This window comes from Bos mutus, chromosome 21 (assembly GCF_027580195.1).
Source record: "Bos mutus isolate GX-2022 chromosome 21, NWIPB_WYAK_1.1, whole genome shotgun sequence".
Lineage (NCBI taxonomy): Eukaryota > Metazoa > Chordata > Mammalia > Artiodactyla > Bovidae > Bos > Bos mutus.
In genome coordinates, this window is record NC_091637.1 from 11,052,558 (window position 1) to 11,068,740 (window position 16,183).

General features: G+C 38.3%; 1 long non-coding RNA gene across 4 annotated transcripts in view; it reads right to left on the reverse strand.

The window, feature by feature from the left end:
* LOC138984330 (uncharacterized) overlaps positions 1-15,833 on the reverse strand; it is a 176,888-nt gene extending 161,055 nt beyond the window's left edge. For all 4 annotated transcript variants that reach the window (XR_011461561.1, XR_011461559.1, XR_011461560.1 and 1 more), the window contains exon 1: positions 14,773-15,833. This is a non-coding gene — a long non-coding RNA (uncharacterized lncRNA). The remainder of the gene's footprint in view (positions 1-14,772) is intronic.
* Positions 15,834-16,183: the final 350 nt, after the last annotated feature.

Here is a 16,183-nt window from a genome sequence, read left to right on the forward strand (position 1 = left end):
CGTTTTTCTAAAGAATGCAGGCAAACAGACAAGAGATACATGAAAATACATTGAAAATTCCTAATCATCATGGAAATGTGAATGAGAGCCACAGTGAGATAGCTGCTCACACCTGTGAGAATGGTTAAGTGTCGGTGGGGGTGTGCAGGAAAGGGAAGTTGCTGCACTATTGATGCGAAAGTAAACTGGTCCATCCACTTGGAAAATATATGGAGTTTTCTCACACAATTAGAAATAGAACTATCCTATGATCCCGTCATCCCAATTCTGAGTTTATGTCTTAAGGAAATTAAATTGCTGTCTCAGAGAGAGAGCTGTGGATTTATGTTCATCGCAGCATATTTCACAATACCCAAGACATAAAATTCTAGGGCTTCCCTGTAGCTCAGTTGGTAAAGAATCTACCTGCAGTGCAGGAGACCCGGGTGTGTTTCCTGAGTCGGGAAGTTCCCCTGGAGAACAAATGGCAACCCACTCCAGTATTTTTGCCTCGAGAATCCCATAGAAGGAGGATACAACTTGGCGACTAAACCATCACCACCACCAAGACATAAAATTAATCTAAGTGTTCATCAACAGGTAAATGGATAAAGAAAATGGAATATGATCTGGGCATAAAAAAGAAATCCTGTCACTTAAAATGAACTGAATGGACCTTGAGAGCTTTATGATAAATAAAATAAGTGAGACAGAGAAACACAAGTTCTGTACACTCTTTCTTATATTTAGGATCTAAAATGAAAAGTCAAATTCATAGAAACAGAGTGGAGTACTTGTTGCCAGAGGCTGCAAGTGGTGGGTGGTAGGGAGATGTTGATCAAAGTGAAACATCCAATTGTAAGATAAGTAAATACTGGGGATCAAATGCACAGCATGGCAACTATAGTTATCAATATTGTATTACTGGCTGGGAAGTTACTGAAAGAGTAAATCGTATGTGCTCTTATAATACACACACAAAATGTTAATTCTGTGAGAAAATGGATGTGCTGGGTTTCCCTGGTGGCTGAGCAGTAAAGAATCCACTTGCAATGCAGGAAACTTGGGTTCGATCCCTGGGTCAGGAAGATCCCCTGGAGAAGGAAATGGAAACCCACTCCAGTATTCTTGCCTGGGAAATTCTGTGACAGAAGAGGCTGGTGGGCTGTGATTAAACAGCAGCAACAATACTGGATGTGCTAACCTTACTGTGGTAATCATTTTGCAAGATATATATCAAATCACCACACTGTATACCTTAAACTTACACAAAGTTACATGGCCATGTTTTTCTCAATAACAATGGAAAGAAAGATAAAGCACAAGTTCAAAAAATTAAAAAAAAAAAACTTGTTCATAGAGCAGGCTAAAAAAAGAAAAAGAAAATCACATGATCATATCAACAGAAGCAGGAAAAACATTGGATAAAATCGAATCCATTTGTGATTTTTAAAAAATCTAAACTAGGAATGGAGAGTAATTTTCTCAACTTGATAAAGGGTATTTGCAAAGAAAAAAAAAAACCCTGCAAATATTCCATGTTCCTTTTATTGCACTTTGCAGATGTTGCATCTTTTACAAATTGAAGAGTTGTGACAACCAGTGTCAAAGAATGTATCAGCACCATTTTTTCCACCAGCATGTGCTCACTCTGTGTCTCTAGGTCATATTTTGGTAATTCGTGAAACATCTTATATTTTTTAATTAGTATCATATTATTACGGTTACCTGTGGTCAGTCATCTTTAATGTTGCAATTGTAATTGATCTGGGCTGCCACAAATCATGCCCTTATATATAAGACTGGAAACTTATTAGATAAATGTCTGTGTTCTGACTGCTCCACCAACTCGCTGTTCCTCCATCTTTTCCTCTATCTTTGGGCCTCCCTCTAATCTGAGACACACCAACATTAAAATCAGGCCAATTAATAACCTTATAATGGTATTTAAGTGTTCAAGTGAAAGGAACAGTCACATGTCTTTCATTTTATATCAAATGTCGGACTCTTTGCAGCCCCATGGATTGTAGACTTCAGGCTCCTCTGTTCATGGAATTTTCCAGGCAAGAATACTGGAGTAGGTAGCTGTTCCCTTCTCCAGGGGATCTTCTCAACCCAGGGATTGAACCCAGGTCTCCCACACTGCAGGCAGATTCTTTTCTGTCTGAGCCACCAGAAAAGTCCAGAAATGATGGAACTTAGTTAGGAAGGCATATACAAACCTGAGATAGGCAGAAAGGAAATTAAAATACCTACTCCAGTGAATACATGAATGATAAGAAAGCAAATAGCCTTATTGCTGATATGGATAAAGTTTTAGCTGTCCGGAGAGAATATCAAACCAGCCACAACAGTCCCTTCAGCCAAAGCACAATCCATAGCAAGCCCCTAACTCTCTTCAATTCTATGAACAGTAAGAGAGGTGAAGAAGCTGCAGAACAAAAGTTTGAAGCTAGCAGAGGCTGATTCATCCGGTTTAAGGAAGAAGCTATCTTCATAATGTAAAAAAAACAAGGTTAAGTACCAATTGCTGATATAGAAGTTGTTACAAATTACCCAGATCTAGCTAAGAAAATGAATGAAGATGGCTACACTAAACACAGATTTTCAGTGCAGCCAAAACATCCTTCTACAGGAATAAAATGTCATCTAGAACTTCCATAGCTAGAGAGGATAAATCAATGCTGAATTCAAAGCTTCAAATTATTGTGGTAATCATTTTGCAAGATACATATATATCAAATCATCACACTGTATATCTTGAACTTACACAAAGTTACATGTCAATTTTTTCTCAATGCCATTGGAAAGAAAGATAAAGTGCAGCAGTAAATTTCAAAAAAAAACTTTAAAAAAAACCTATTAATCATACAAGCAGACTAAAAAGAAAAAAAATCACATGATCATATCAGTAGAAGCAGAAAAAACATTGGACAAATATCTGCAGGGTTTTTTGCTGACTCTCCTATTAGGAACTATTGCAGCTGATGACTAAGTTGAGCTCAATGCTCATTTACCATTCTAAAAATTCTAGGGCCCTTAAGTATCATGAAAACTCAGCAGTGGCCACAGGACTGGAAAAGGTCAGTTTTCATTTCAATCCCAAAGAAAGGCAATGCCAAAGAATGCTCAAACTACCACACAATTGCACTCATCTCACATGCTAGTAAAATAATGCTCAAAATTCTCCAAGCCAGGCTTCAGCGGTATGTGAACCATGAACTTCCAGACGTTCAAGCTGGTTTTAGAAAAGGCAGAGGAACCAGAGATCAAATTGCCAACATCTACTGGATCATTGAAAAAGCAAGAGAGTTCCAGAAAAACATCTATTTCTGCTTTATTGACTATGCCAAAGCCTTTGACTGTGTGGATCGCAATAAACTGTGGAAAATTCTAAAAGAGATGGGAATACCAGACCACTTGACCTGCTTCTTGAGAAACCTATATGCAGGTCAGGAAGCAACAGTTAGAACTGGACATAGAACAACAGACTGGTTCCAAATAGGAAAAGGAGTACATCAAGGCTGTATATTGTCACCCTGCTTATTTAACCTATATGCAAAGTACATCATGAGAAACGCTGGGCTGGAAGAAGCACAAGCTGGAATCAAGATTGCCGGGAGAAATATCAATAACCTCAGATATGCAGATGACACCACACTTATGGCAGGAAGTGAAGAGGAACTCAAAAGCCTCTTGATGAAAGTGAAAGATGAGAGTGAAAAACTTGGCTTAAAGCTCAACATTCAGAAAACGAAGATCATGGCATCTGGTCCCATCACTTCATGGGAAATAGATGGGGAAACAGTGACATACTTTATTTTTTGGAGCTCCAAAATCACTGCAGATGGTGATTGCAGCCATGAAATTAAAAGATGCTTACTCATTGGAAGGAAAGTTATGACCAACCTAGATAGCATATTGAAAAGCAGAGACATTACTTTGCCAGCAAAGGTCTGTCTAGTCAAGGCTATGGTTTTTCCAGTGGTCATGTATGGATGTGAGAGTTGGACTGTGAAGAAAACTGAGCACCGAAGAATTGATGCTTTTGAACTGTGGTGTTGGAGAAGACTCTTGAGAGTCCCTTGGACTGCAAGGAGATCCAACCAGTCCATTCTGAAGGACATCAGCCCTGGGATTTCTTTGGAGGGAATGATGCTGAAGCTGAAACTCCAGTACTTTGGCCACCTTATGCAAAGAGTTGATTCATTGGAAAAGACTCTAATGCTGGGAGGGATTGGGGGCAGGAGGAGAAGGGGACAACAGAGGATGAGATGGCTGGATGGCATCACTGACTCGATGGACCTGAGTCTGAGTGAACTCCGGGAGTTGGTAATGGACAGGGAGGCCTGGTGTGCTGCGATTCATGGGGTCGCAGAGTCGGAGACAACTGAGTGACTGAACTGAAATGAACTAATTATCATGTTAAATCTGTCTGCCCACGCTCTATAAATGGAAAAACAAAGCCTGGATGACAGCACATCTGTTTACAACATGGTTTACTGAATATTTGCAGCCCATTATTGAGATCTACTGCTTAGGGGAAAAAAAAAAGAGATTCCTCTCAAAGTATTTCTTCTCATGGACAATGCACTTGCTTGCTCAAGAGCTCTGATGGAGATGCACAAAGAGATTAATATTGTTTTCATGCCTGCTATCACAATATCCATTCTGTAGCCTATGGAATCAAGGAGTCACTTTGACTTTAAAGTCTTATTATTTAAGAATATATGTGAGGCTATAGCTGCCTCAGATCCTCTGATGGATCTGAGAAAATTCAATTTAAAACATTCCGGATAGGATTTACCATTCTAGTTGCCATTGAAAACATTTGTCCTTCATGGAAGAGGTCAAAATATCAACATACACAGGCGTATGGAATAAGTTGATGCCCATTTTCATGGATAACTTTGATGTGTTTAAGACTTCAGTGCAGATGTGGTAGAAATCACAAGAGAACCAGAATTAGAGGTGAAGTCTGAAGATGTGACTCAACTGCAATTTCATGCTAAAATTTGAACAGATAAATTGCTTCTTATGGATGAACAAGGGAAATGATCTCTTGCAATAGAGTCTCCTTCTGGTGAGAGTGCTACAAAGACTATTGAAATGACAACAAGGAACTTAGAGTATTACATAAGCTTAGGTGATAAAGCAGTAGCAGAGTTTGAAAGGACTGACTCCAACCTTGATGGAAATTCTACTGTAGGTAAAACAGCCCTGCATGTTACAGAGAAATCTTTCATGAAAGGAAGAGTTGATAAATGCAGCAAAATTTATGGTGTCTCATTTTAAAAACTGCAACAGCCACCTCTACTATGATGTCCTTCAGTAGGTGAATGGATATATAAACTGTGATGCATCCAGAGACTGGAACATTATCCAGCACTAAAAAGAAATGACCTATTAAATTAGGAAAAGACACAGAGAATTTTCAATGCATATTACCAAATGAAAGAAGCCAATTTGAAAAGACTACCTACTGTATGACTCCGGGTATGATACAATAATAAAATCAGTGGTCACTAGAGGTGACCATGGGGGGCGCCCCTGGTGGCTCAGCAGTAAAGAATCTGACTGCCAATGCAGGAGACATGGGTTTGATCCTTGGGTAAGGAAGAGCCTCTGGAGAAGGAAATGGTAACCCACTCCAGTATTCTTGCCTGGGAAATCCCATGGACAGAGGAGCCTGACGGGATGCAATACATAGGGTTGAAAAAGAGTCGGACACAACTTAGTGATTAAACAACAACAAGGGTTGGCCATGGGGGAGAAAGATGAATTGGCAGAGCACAGAGGATTTGAGTGCAGTGAAAATACTTTTATATGATGCTGTAACAATTAATAAGTGTCACCATAGATTAGTCCAAATCCATAAACTGTACATCACCTTGGGTGAATGAACTCAAAGATAGATGATGAACTTTTGGCGATTATGATGTGTCAATATTCAGTAATCCCGGCGGGGGTGGTCGGGGGAGGTGTGGAGAGGGATACTATTCTGGTGAGTAATGTTGATAATGGGGGAAGCCATGTATGTATGAGTAGAGGGGTATAAATCTCTGTTCCTTCTTTACAACCTTCCTAAAACTGTTCCAAAAATTATCTTTAATTTTTTAAAACTATCATCTACTATTACCATTATTTTGAAATCTCCTCCAGAACTTGGGCGGATAGGGCAAGCTGGTCGCACTCCGAGCCAGTGGCCGATTCAGCTTCTCTTCTCGCCTATCTTCCTTCTACAGTGTAAAGACTTGGCCAACACTTCTTTGGACACTGGGGCCGCTCTGCCCATCTCTGCCCACCACCACCCTCAAAGGTGTGCAGACTACTGGACCTGACATCTGGACCTGAAGGGTTGAAGGGCCAAATTATATAGCTTTTCTTTCTACATTACTAAATATAAATGACACTCTTGGTTAGTCTTCATGGACACAGGACCTATGGAAGACATCTGGAATGATTAACCAAGTTATACACGAGAGTGTATACCTTACGATTCAACAAAAGGTGCATTTGTATTGTGTGTTTATTATGCATTTTTTTTATGTGCTATGCTTAATAATTAATGTAGTTTTTTTGATATTTTTGATATATGATAATTGGATTAGAACATCAAATATATGACTGAGTTCATGGTGGCACTTGAAATGTCCATGGTCACTTTTGGAGACTGCTAGTGAAAATGTCTTTATTCTGAAAACTAGTTTTTAATGAAATGTTTAATAAAGAGTGTTTAATTAAATGTGACCCAAATTTCCTTTTATTTTGTCCCTAATAAGCTTAGACCCATCCTGAAAAAATGAGGTGAACTGGACAGCACTGACAAAGTCAAATCAGCTCATCCATCTCACAACTCATGCAAGAACTCTAATAGTACCAACAGGAGTGTCCTGGGGTCATGATGGACAGATGGAGCTGCACCCCTTGTCTGGTTGATTTCTCCTTGGCAGCCATGGAGGCAGATCTTAGAAAAGAAAACTGGAGCAGCATAATGAACCAGAAGGCGCAACAGGCTCATCTCTAAATCACACTCATCCAGAGAAAGCTCTAAGCAGTGAGATTTGCAAACTTTTAAGGTGTCCACTCTCAGATGATGAGGGTTCTAAAACAAGCAAAGTGCTAGAAACTCAGACATAGAGAACCAGCTTGATGTGGTTAAAATTACATCATTTCAGGAACTTCATCTCTAATATCTTTAGTATATAATATCCAAAACCCAGAGCACTAAAATCATAATGCCAGTTGGTAGAAAAGTTAACAATAAAATTATAAGAAAATGATAATAATACAGATGTGAAACCAACAATGAAATCGTGAACAGCAACAATGACTTTCGGATTATGAGTGTGCTGCCTCTAAGCCAGGCTCTGTCCTACATACCTCGTTAAATTCTGATAAACACCGTGATTATCCTTATTTCACTTGCGAGGTAACCAGCGACCACAGATAAGTTTAGTAGCTTTCCCATAAGCAGCAGACATGGGATTTGAACCCAGTTGTGTCTGACTCAAATCCTGTGTTAACACTGGAACCCCTTCCTTCTGTCGATTACATTCTCAGGAAGAAGCGGCAAATTATGAGAGAAAAAAAAAAAAAAAAAAAAACTTGGTATTTTATTTCCAATGATAAAAATTCATTTTTTCAAGGAAAGGGGCCAGCACTTAATCAGGATTTGCCAAATGCCATCAAGCTCATTTTCACAATGGTAATATCTACTTGACAACCAGAGATAAAAGTGATCTTCTTTGAAAACGAGGCCACAATCCAGATAAAATAAAAATGTCTGATACAAGGTAAGCTTTAATTTAATTTAAGTCTTGGTAAACAGCTTGCCTAAAAATGACTTTTGCAAGTCACGTACAGTTTTTCAATCTGTCATTTTGTATTGACCTTCACAGGCCTGAAATATATTGCACTGGACTTGTGAAGCTTATGAGAATGATATTAAAGTTGGTAATATTTTTAAAATCTTATTTTATATCCACTCTCACTTTTACTTCACTGTGTACAGTTCTTGGGAGGAATGATTTTATAGAGTGTTCTTAGATATCTGCCAGTTTTCTTTTTAATTAGAATTTATGGAAGTTGATTCAATAAATCACTGTAAAGGTAGAATGTTTATTCAAGTCAAATGCAGCGAATCACATATCAAAAGAATAGTCCCCACAATATTTCAATGCTAGGTAGTATGTTTTAAGGTTTTAAGAAAGTGTGTTGAAGGCCTAGCATTCAGCTTATCAAAATTTGCATATGCAAGTAGGATTTGGAATAACTTACTTTAAATTTTTTCTTGTTGAATATAACTCTTTTATAATATAATCTATTTCTTCTATCTCAATTTTCACTTTTCAGAAATCTCATCATAGAAATTAATCTTCTTTAAGGTGTGGTACCTTTTGCTTCGTTGGCCAATGTGGAGCTCAATTCAGCATCATACATTCATATTTCATACATATTTCACTTTATAGTCAGCAATCCTCTACTAATTTGGGGAATAATCAGTTGCTGAGATAATCAATAACATGCTACATAAAAAAATAACATATAAACAATATAAATATGAAAATGATGTTAAGAAAACACTAGGACTTGTGGTATGCACAATTAGAATCTTCTAGAAGTGGAAAATTATACACTATAGTACTGTAGTCTTTCTAAGTAAAAATTTTTTAAAAACTACAAGGTGTTTTATAATCACAAGTAAAATAATAAAACTCTTTGGGGGGTGTCATGTCTTTAAATTTCATTTTAATAGACTATATTAATTACCTAATCATTGATTTGTATTTAAAAAAAATGACTTCAAATTGACTTTTTGATAAAGATACCTAGAAAAGTAGAAAGGAAAAGATTTTCTATTCTAGAATTCTAGTCCAAGATTACTAGTTAACAGGGTGGCTAAAACAAGAATACTTTTAGACTGCAAAGCCCCACTCCTTTTTATAGTTAGCCATAGGGGGATGGGTGCCACATATATAAGAGACTAAAGCAAGAAAAACAAAGAAAAGTGATTCAGTAACAGAAGACCCAGCACAGCAGACTGGTGGAGCGTAGTTCTGAAGGGAGAGTCCAGAAGGACAGCAGTGCCCAGATGATAAGGGTTGCTGGTCTAGAAGGAGGTAGAAGTTTCCAGAATGAAAGTCTTGAAAAAGTAACCGAAGTATATATAAATGTCTTGAGAGGAGACTGCCAGAGAATTTAATGATGACTTAGTGGAGACTACCTAGAAAGTAAAAGAACAAAAAAATTACACTAAATTAAAAGCAAAGGAATTATTAACTCTATGAAAAACAGAAAATGTGTAAGAAAAGGTGTGTTTATTCCCTAGCACAGTCTTCAGCAGAACTTATTAATAGTATTACACACTGAATATTAATAAAAAAATATAACAGTATTAAGAATATTAAAGATGTAAGTATAGTTGGGGGCCGGGGTAGTAAAGAGAGATAAATCTTCTTCTTCTTTTGTGGAAAGTCCATTGATAATGCCCCAAATTCAAATAACTCTAAGAGGGCGGAGAAGAGGAAGAAGTAGTTGTTAAGACATAGCAATACAAACATGTTGCTTACAGATAGGAAAGTGAATTCTGAAGAAATATAACAGAAATGTTGGAGGCAGCTGCAATTATGAAAAGGGAAATGAAGGGTTGAACCAGGAATGGTCATTCTTAACATTTTGGAATCAGATATTTGAAACTACTGCAAGTGTAAGTAACTACACTACATATGGTCGGCCTTGTGTATAAATGCATTTTATTTAGGAGAGCAAGGTAGAAAGTCCAAAGTTTAGTCTGTGGAGAATCATCAAATTTCAAGACGTTCAGAATTTTTAATAAGCTATGTTATCATTCTATCAACAGAATACATGTCCTGTACCAAAATAACATTACATCTACTTGCTATTCATATAGACTATGCATCTGACACAGTACACATTTTTAGGTCTCACGTGCATTTTAGCAGTCATTTAGCCCTGAAAACTCAAAAACATGTGAGCCAGGCTCTTCAAACTTGGTTTTACTGGCACAGTGGGATCACAGTTTTCTGAATGAAATATATAAAAACAAACACCTCGAGGTTTCACAAATAGAAAACCATCCGTATCACAAGGTCGATTTTAATAAAAGTCTCAGTATTATAAAGCTCATAATTTTATTACAGCTGATGTACATTCCAAATGATGTACAATAAACTTTCAACTTCCTTCTTTTATGCATTTAACTCAAAAACTAGACTGGAGCTTGTTCATCAGGTACTCATCAGATGGGGATTTAGAGATGAATAATGTAACCAAGGTGTCTGTCTCATGATTCTGCTCACTCATTAAGTATGATATACTGAAATTCTCAGAGAAATGCTAAAATCCCCTTATTTATGTTTTTATATTCCTCAGCCAAACAATGTTCTCAAATTAAGATCACTAGATTGGTTTCTTTAATTAAAGGTTAAAAACCTGTTTCAATTTAGGTGCAGTCGATTAGAGACAGAATATGAGGAAAATGCATGGCTCCATATCCACGAAAAGACTTCCCCCAAGTACTTTTAATACATCTTACTTGGAACCTAGAATTCCTTTTCCTCTGGGAATAATACCAGAATGAGAGCAGCTAATACATTGAGTGTGTTTAGTGTTCATAGGAACCTATCGCTTATGTATTTTTTATTGGCAATAATCACGTGTGTATATTTGGACATGCAAATGTATTCAAATCATGCTTTGTGTCAAAAAAAATTAATAGTATAGTCAATTAGGGTAGTTTAAGTTTTTCTTTTCTTACTTATTTCTAAAGGCACATAGAGCACTAAAAATACAGATGTGTGCCCAGAGGTTCCAGGCAGCTTATGTTTCAGCATGAAATTCGATATTTGATGGTATATTATTTTCTCATTCCCATCAACATTTTTTGCATGAACTGCATTATGCATAGCCTAGGATTTGGGGAGGAGGTGTACAAATTAAATCTCATTGCTGTGAACAATTTGCTTCCAGGTACAATGCCAAAAAAAGAAAAAAAAAAGGACTTTTGCAGTAAAGTCATTTCAATGTAAATCTATTAAAATCTATTGTAGTAAAGAGCTTTGAAAAACTAAACTTTTTTAAAACATTATTTTGAATCAAATACAATATTGTAAAATAAACAAATATGGACAAGCTCTGTCTTGGACATATTACTGCATATGTAGGACTTTCTTATTTCAAAAGAATGGGACCTTTTTTGTAAATGCTCTTTTCTAAAATGTGGGAGAACAATGTCCGTTCCAAAGTAGATTTTGCACAGTCTCTGCATTCTCAAAATTATTAACTTGGTGAATCAGTGCATCCCTTCACAGATATTGTGAGGAAGACTGGTCCCACTCCCTGTCCAAAGTTTCACACAAGATTCATTAGTAAATTTTTTATTTTTTAGATGAAATCAATAAACCCAGTCAATGCTCAATTGTCTTATGTAAGATGTATGATACAAACAATTATAACCAAAAAAAAAAAAAGTGGTATATTTCATTACAGTTTACACAAAGGAGTTTGGTCCATACTTCTACCACATATACACGATACGCATTTTGTAACTGAACAGTTCCCCTCTCCAAAATCACCATAATAATTTTTTAAATGTATAATTAGAGCACCTGCCTCAAATTCTTTGAAAGGTTTTTAGTTCCTTTCTTGGGAGAAGTGATTCTGGCTGTTTCTTTTTTAATCAAAGCTACTTTGCTAAATTGCTTTCCAACCAGACCTCAGAATATTAGCTGAGGCTGGCCCTGGCCTTGTTGCGATTTGAATATTAACAGTCATAGTTTTACAGCCGCTCCATGTTGAGTAATGCACTGCAACTCCCACAATTCAGCCGTCCTTCCTTCCCTTCTCTGGCTGGCCCTGGCCCTTGGAATGTTTGCGGGGTGTCACCGTGAATGTGCTCAGAGCAGAGTTATATGGCATCATTTGGAGAAACATTGCGTTAATAACCAGAGTTCAAGGGCAAAGGATATAAACGGAGCAAATTACAAGTCTGAACAGATATATAGCTTTTGCTAAAAGGGACATGGGCTGCTACTTTATTTACTGGCCACTGGTTCACTTGTGGAAGGTGCCGGAATGCACGAAGGCATTTTTAAATGATCGCATCACAGTTTAAGAAAACAACACAAATTTTCAGGCTTGAAAGAATGGCAGTGCAAAAATCAACGGGTCTGAGTTTCCTAATCAGAGAATACGACTTGCTATAAAGTACCTCAAGTTTCCGAGGTAATTTCACAGATGATAATATCATTTTATATGCCCCCATGAAGGTACGGTGGAAAAAGCCTTCTGGAAACCTAAATTCAGTAGATCATTTTAAATTGCAACCTGACTCAATGTTGTCCAAGATTTCTTGCTATGATTATTTTAACCTGGGGTTACCACCTTAGTTCAAAATTAACACCATGAAGGAGTGATTTGTAAAAACACTCTTTTATTTTTATACATGGGGGCTTCAGGGCTACCCGAAATAATGAAATAAAAATGAAACCAATAATGAAATAAAAAGGGAACCAAAAAATTCAGAAGAAGGGAAGCCAGAAGAATTTTTTTTAAAAAAGGACAACTTTGTTAATAATCAAAAAAGAAATAATTTTCACCTTCTAATTACCAAATATTTTAAATAATATTCTGAATAATACTGAGTAAACTGTAAAATATGTGGCCTAATATTTTCCTATTGGTAGGATGGAAGGCTACATTTTTTTTTTTTAGTAAAATAGCTTGGAAACTATTATGAAACTATCAAAATGTCCATAAATCATGGCTTATTTACTCCATTAAAATTTATTTGAAATCAATAAATTCAAAAATGAAAATTTTGCTTTAAGATGTCCCTTACTGTAGTATCTACTTTACTGAAATCTAGAAGCAACCTGCATATCCAACAATGGGGAAATGGTTAAGGAAATTACATACATATGCCCCATAAAATATATTATTATTAAAACTGATAAATAGGGCTATTCTCTACTACCAATAATTAAAAAAAAAAAAAACTACTTTGACATTATACAAAACAACCCCACAGGATTCAAATGTGCTCTTTTATAAAGTATTTAAGCATCCACAAAAAATATTTTTTTACAAAATGCATGGATTTATGTGTATACTTGTTTCTTTTCTTTTTCGGTATATACTATCAGTGTTAGCCTGATGGGATTATTAGGTTTCCTTTAATTTTTTTTTCTGTTTTCTAAAGTTAGAACATTAAAATATAGCATTTAAAAGAGAAATGCATGCAAGTTATTTTTCGCCCTGATCACTTTTCAACCACAGTGAGATAAAGCACATCTTTGTGACATGGTTCAGTCTCACTTACTGATATTTTAAACGTGGCTTTCATTTTGTTACTGGTGTAGTGGGGAGGCAGAGGGGGTTGGTGACTGCTCTAAAGCACAATTAGAACACTTCCCTCACACACACACACACACACACATATATATATATATGTATGTATGTATCTATGTATAAAGCCACTATATTCTCTAAACTCTTTTGCTCTCAGAGGTGACTGCATCAGCGTTCAGCCAGGACTGCATTATTCCTGGACACGAGATGTATTACCGTCAGCTGGCCGCTTGTACAGGACGAAATGCTCACGGTGAACCGACCTGTCCTTCAGTTGCCAAAGAGCCCAGATGATACAATAGCTCTCTACCAGTCCCATCTCCATGATGCTTCACGATATATTTTTTCCTGTTAACCCGTCTGTCTGCTTCAACCCTCGCTCTCAAACTAATGAGTTTTAAAAAGGACACTTCTTAAATCGAATTGCCTAAAACCACTCGTTGTCATCTTTTTGCAAGGATAAACAAACATATTCAAATTGCTCGTGACTTTTAAACACGTAAGAGCCAGACAAATTATGAAAATTTTACACATTCTAATCTGCAGAGGGTATCTCTAGAACACGTCTATCTCATTTTATTCTTTTTTGAAATTAAGTTCTGTTAAACATTTAATATCCAATTGTCTTATCCTGCACAGACCATCTAAAATGCATCCCCCTCCACAATTTTTTTAAACATATTTTCAATGATTTGCTATTTCCTGAGATGAAAGGATGCAACTGTTCAGGTCTGATTTCATACTGCTTCTCAGATCCTGATAGAGCATCATTCACAGACAAGACAAACAGGAGTTAGAAGCTGTTTGGGAAGGGGAGGCTTAGGGGTTGTTCGGATGGCAAAATGATTTGTCAAACGTCAATCCAAAATTCTGCGAGGTTCTTGGCTCTCCACTTTCCCAGAGCGCGTTTTGCTTTCTCCCACAGAGATGGACTAGAAACTCATCTTCAAAATCTAAACGTTCCCAGCCCGGTTCTTTTGTGCCTGCGTCTCGCTCTCCCGGCTCCGGCCGGCAAGCTCCGAGCTTGCGCGTTTTTACCTTCCGCTCGCCCAGCCGTTCGGACCCCGGCGGGAGACAGGCCATCCATCACCCACCCGGCTCCCGTCCGGCTCGCCGCCGTGGCCAGTCGGGCGGCAGGTAGGGCCACACCTGCGGCCGCCCGCCCCATCCCTGCTCTACCCTCCGCTCGCCTCCGGGGCTGGCGGTGCCCTGGGGAAGCCCCGCTTTCTCCGAGGCCAGGACTGGACAGGTGCGCTCAGGTGACCGGGCGGAGTGCGCTCGGAGCCCGCCGCTGGCGGCTAGGGTCCGCAGGATCGCGGGGCGATTCGTTTTCGCAGACACCTGCTTTGGATCGTGTGTGTGGACCCACGGGCCCTCACTGTGTTTATAGTCTCCCCAAACCGGAAGAATTCTGATGCTTACCTTTGGGAGGGAAGAGTCAGTGAGAACACATGCAAGTCACAGAGTTCTTTGCCTCTATGAACCAGGGATGGAGTTTGCCAGCCGAGTGTGAATTCGGCATGTCCTCTTGCACACTTCAGACAGTATCTCCCCAAGATTTAACTGAGCAATATTAACACTGCACTAATAGCTAGTCTCCATACGGCGCCCAAACAAAACCTAACCCATATCTTAAGGGTCATGAGAACAGATTGCAACAATACAGAGAAAGAGCTGAATCTCAAATCACAGAAGTCTTCCTTTTCCAAATAGGCAAAATAATTGTATGGCAAGCACCTTGCTTTTGGAATTCTGAGTTTCTAGGCTGCTCTGTGCTCGAGGCAGCTACAATTTGCCTTGTTAATGTGGTACAGACTTTGTAACTGGAATCCGTAACTCTTTCTGGTATGAAGGATCCAAAACTTCTACTTTATCATGTAATTTGAGAACAATTGAGGACGAGCAGAATCGGACACCCTCCCCTCAGCAGTGTCTATATAGTTGTCAATTACATCCAGACAAGGCTTTGGAACAGAACAGACTGTGCTGCTGGTGGCATCAACGCTTCACGGTTTCTCAAAGAAAGCATATCTTTTAAAAACAAACCAAAAAAAAGCAACCACAGCAGCAAGCATCACCCCAACCCTGTACCCGTGTCTTGCTTCTGAATCATAAATCATGAAATAAGAGTGAACAGTGACTCCAGCCTTCCTGCCTTTAGCAACCGGAACTGATAATGCCGAAAAGGAAGAGAAACAAACATTTGAGCTATATGGCTGTTGGGGGAGGGTGCCTGTGGGAAGTTCCAGGTTCACCATTTGTTAGAGACCTCCCAGGGTTAGGAAGTGTCTTTCTTCAAAGTAGTTCAGTTCAGTTCAGTTCAGTTCAGTTCAGTCGCTCTGTCGTGTCCGACTCTTTGCGACCTCATGAATCGCAGCAGGGCAGGCTTCCCTGTCCATCACCAACTCCCAGAGTTCACTCAGACTCATGTCCATCTAGTCAGTGATGCCACCCAGCCATCTCATCCTCTGTCGTCCCCTTCTCCTCCTGCCTCTAATCCCTCCCAGCATCAGAGTCTTTTCCAATGAGTCAACTCTTCGCATGAGGTGGCCAAAGTACTGGAGTTTCAGTTTTAGCATCATTCCTTCCAAAGAAATCCCAGGGCTGATCTAAGTGTTTCTCAAACCCAGCTTCACAAGAGACTAACCTTGGAGTTTTTAAGAAAATACAGGTGCTTCCAGTGTCTCCTAGTTTATAATCTATGGGAACTTGAATTTGTATCCTACTGTTGTGTGGAAATTGTATAAATCTTAATTATGTTGAATTGGCTCAAAATAAAAAGATGCAAGCTTTCAGTTACAAGATAATTAAATACTAGTGATGTAGTATATGC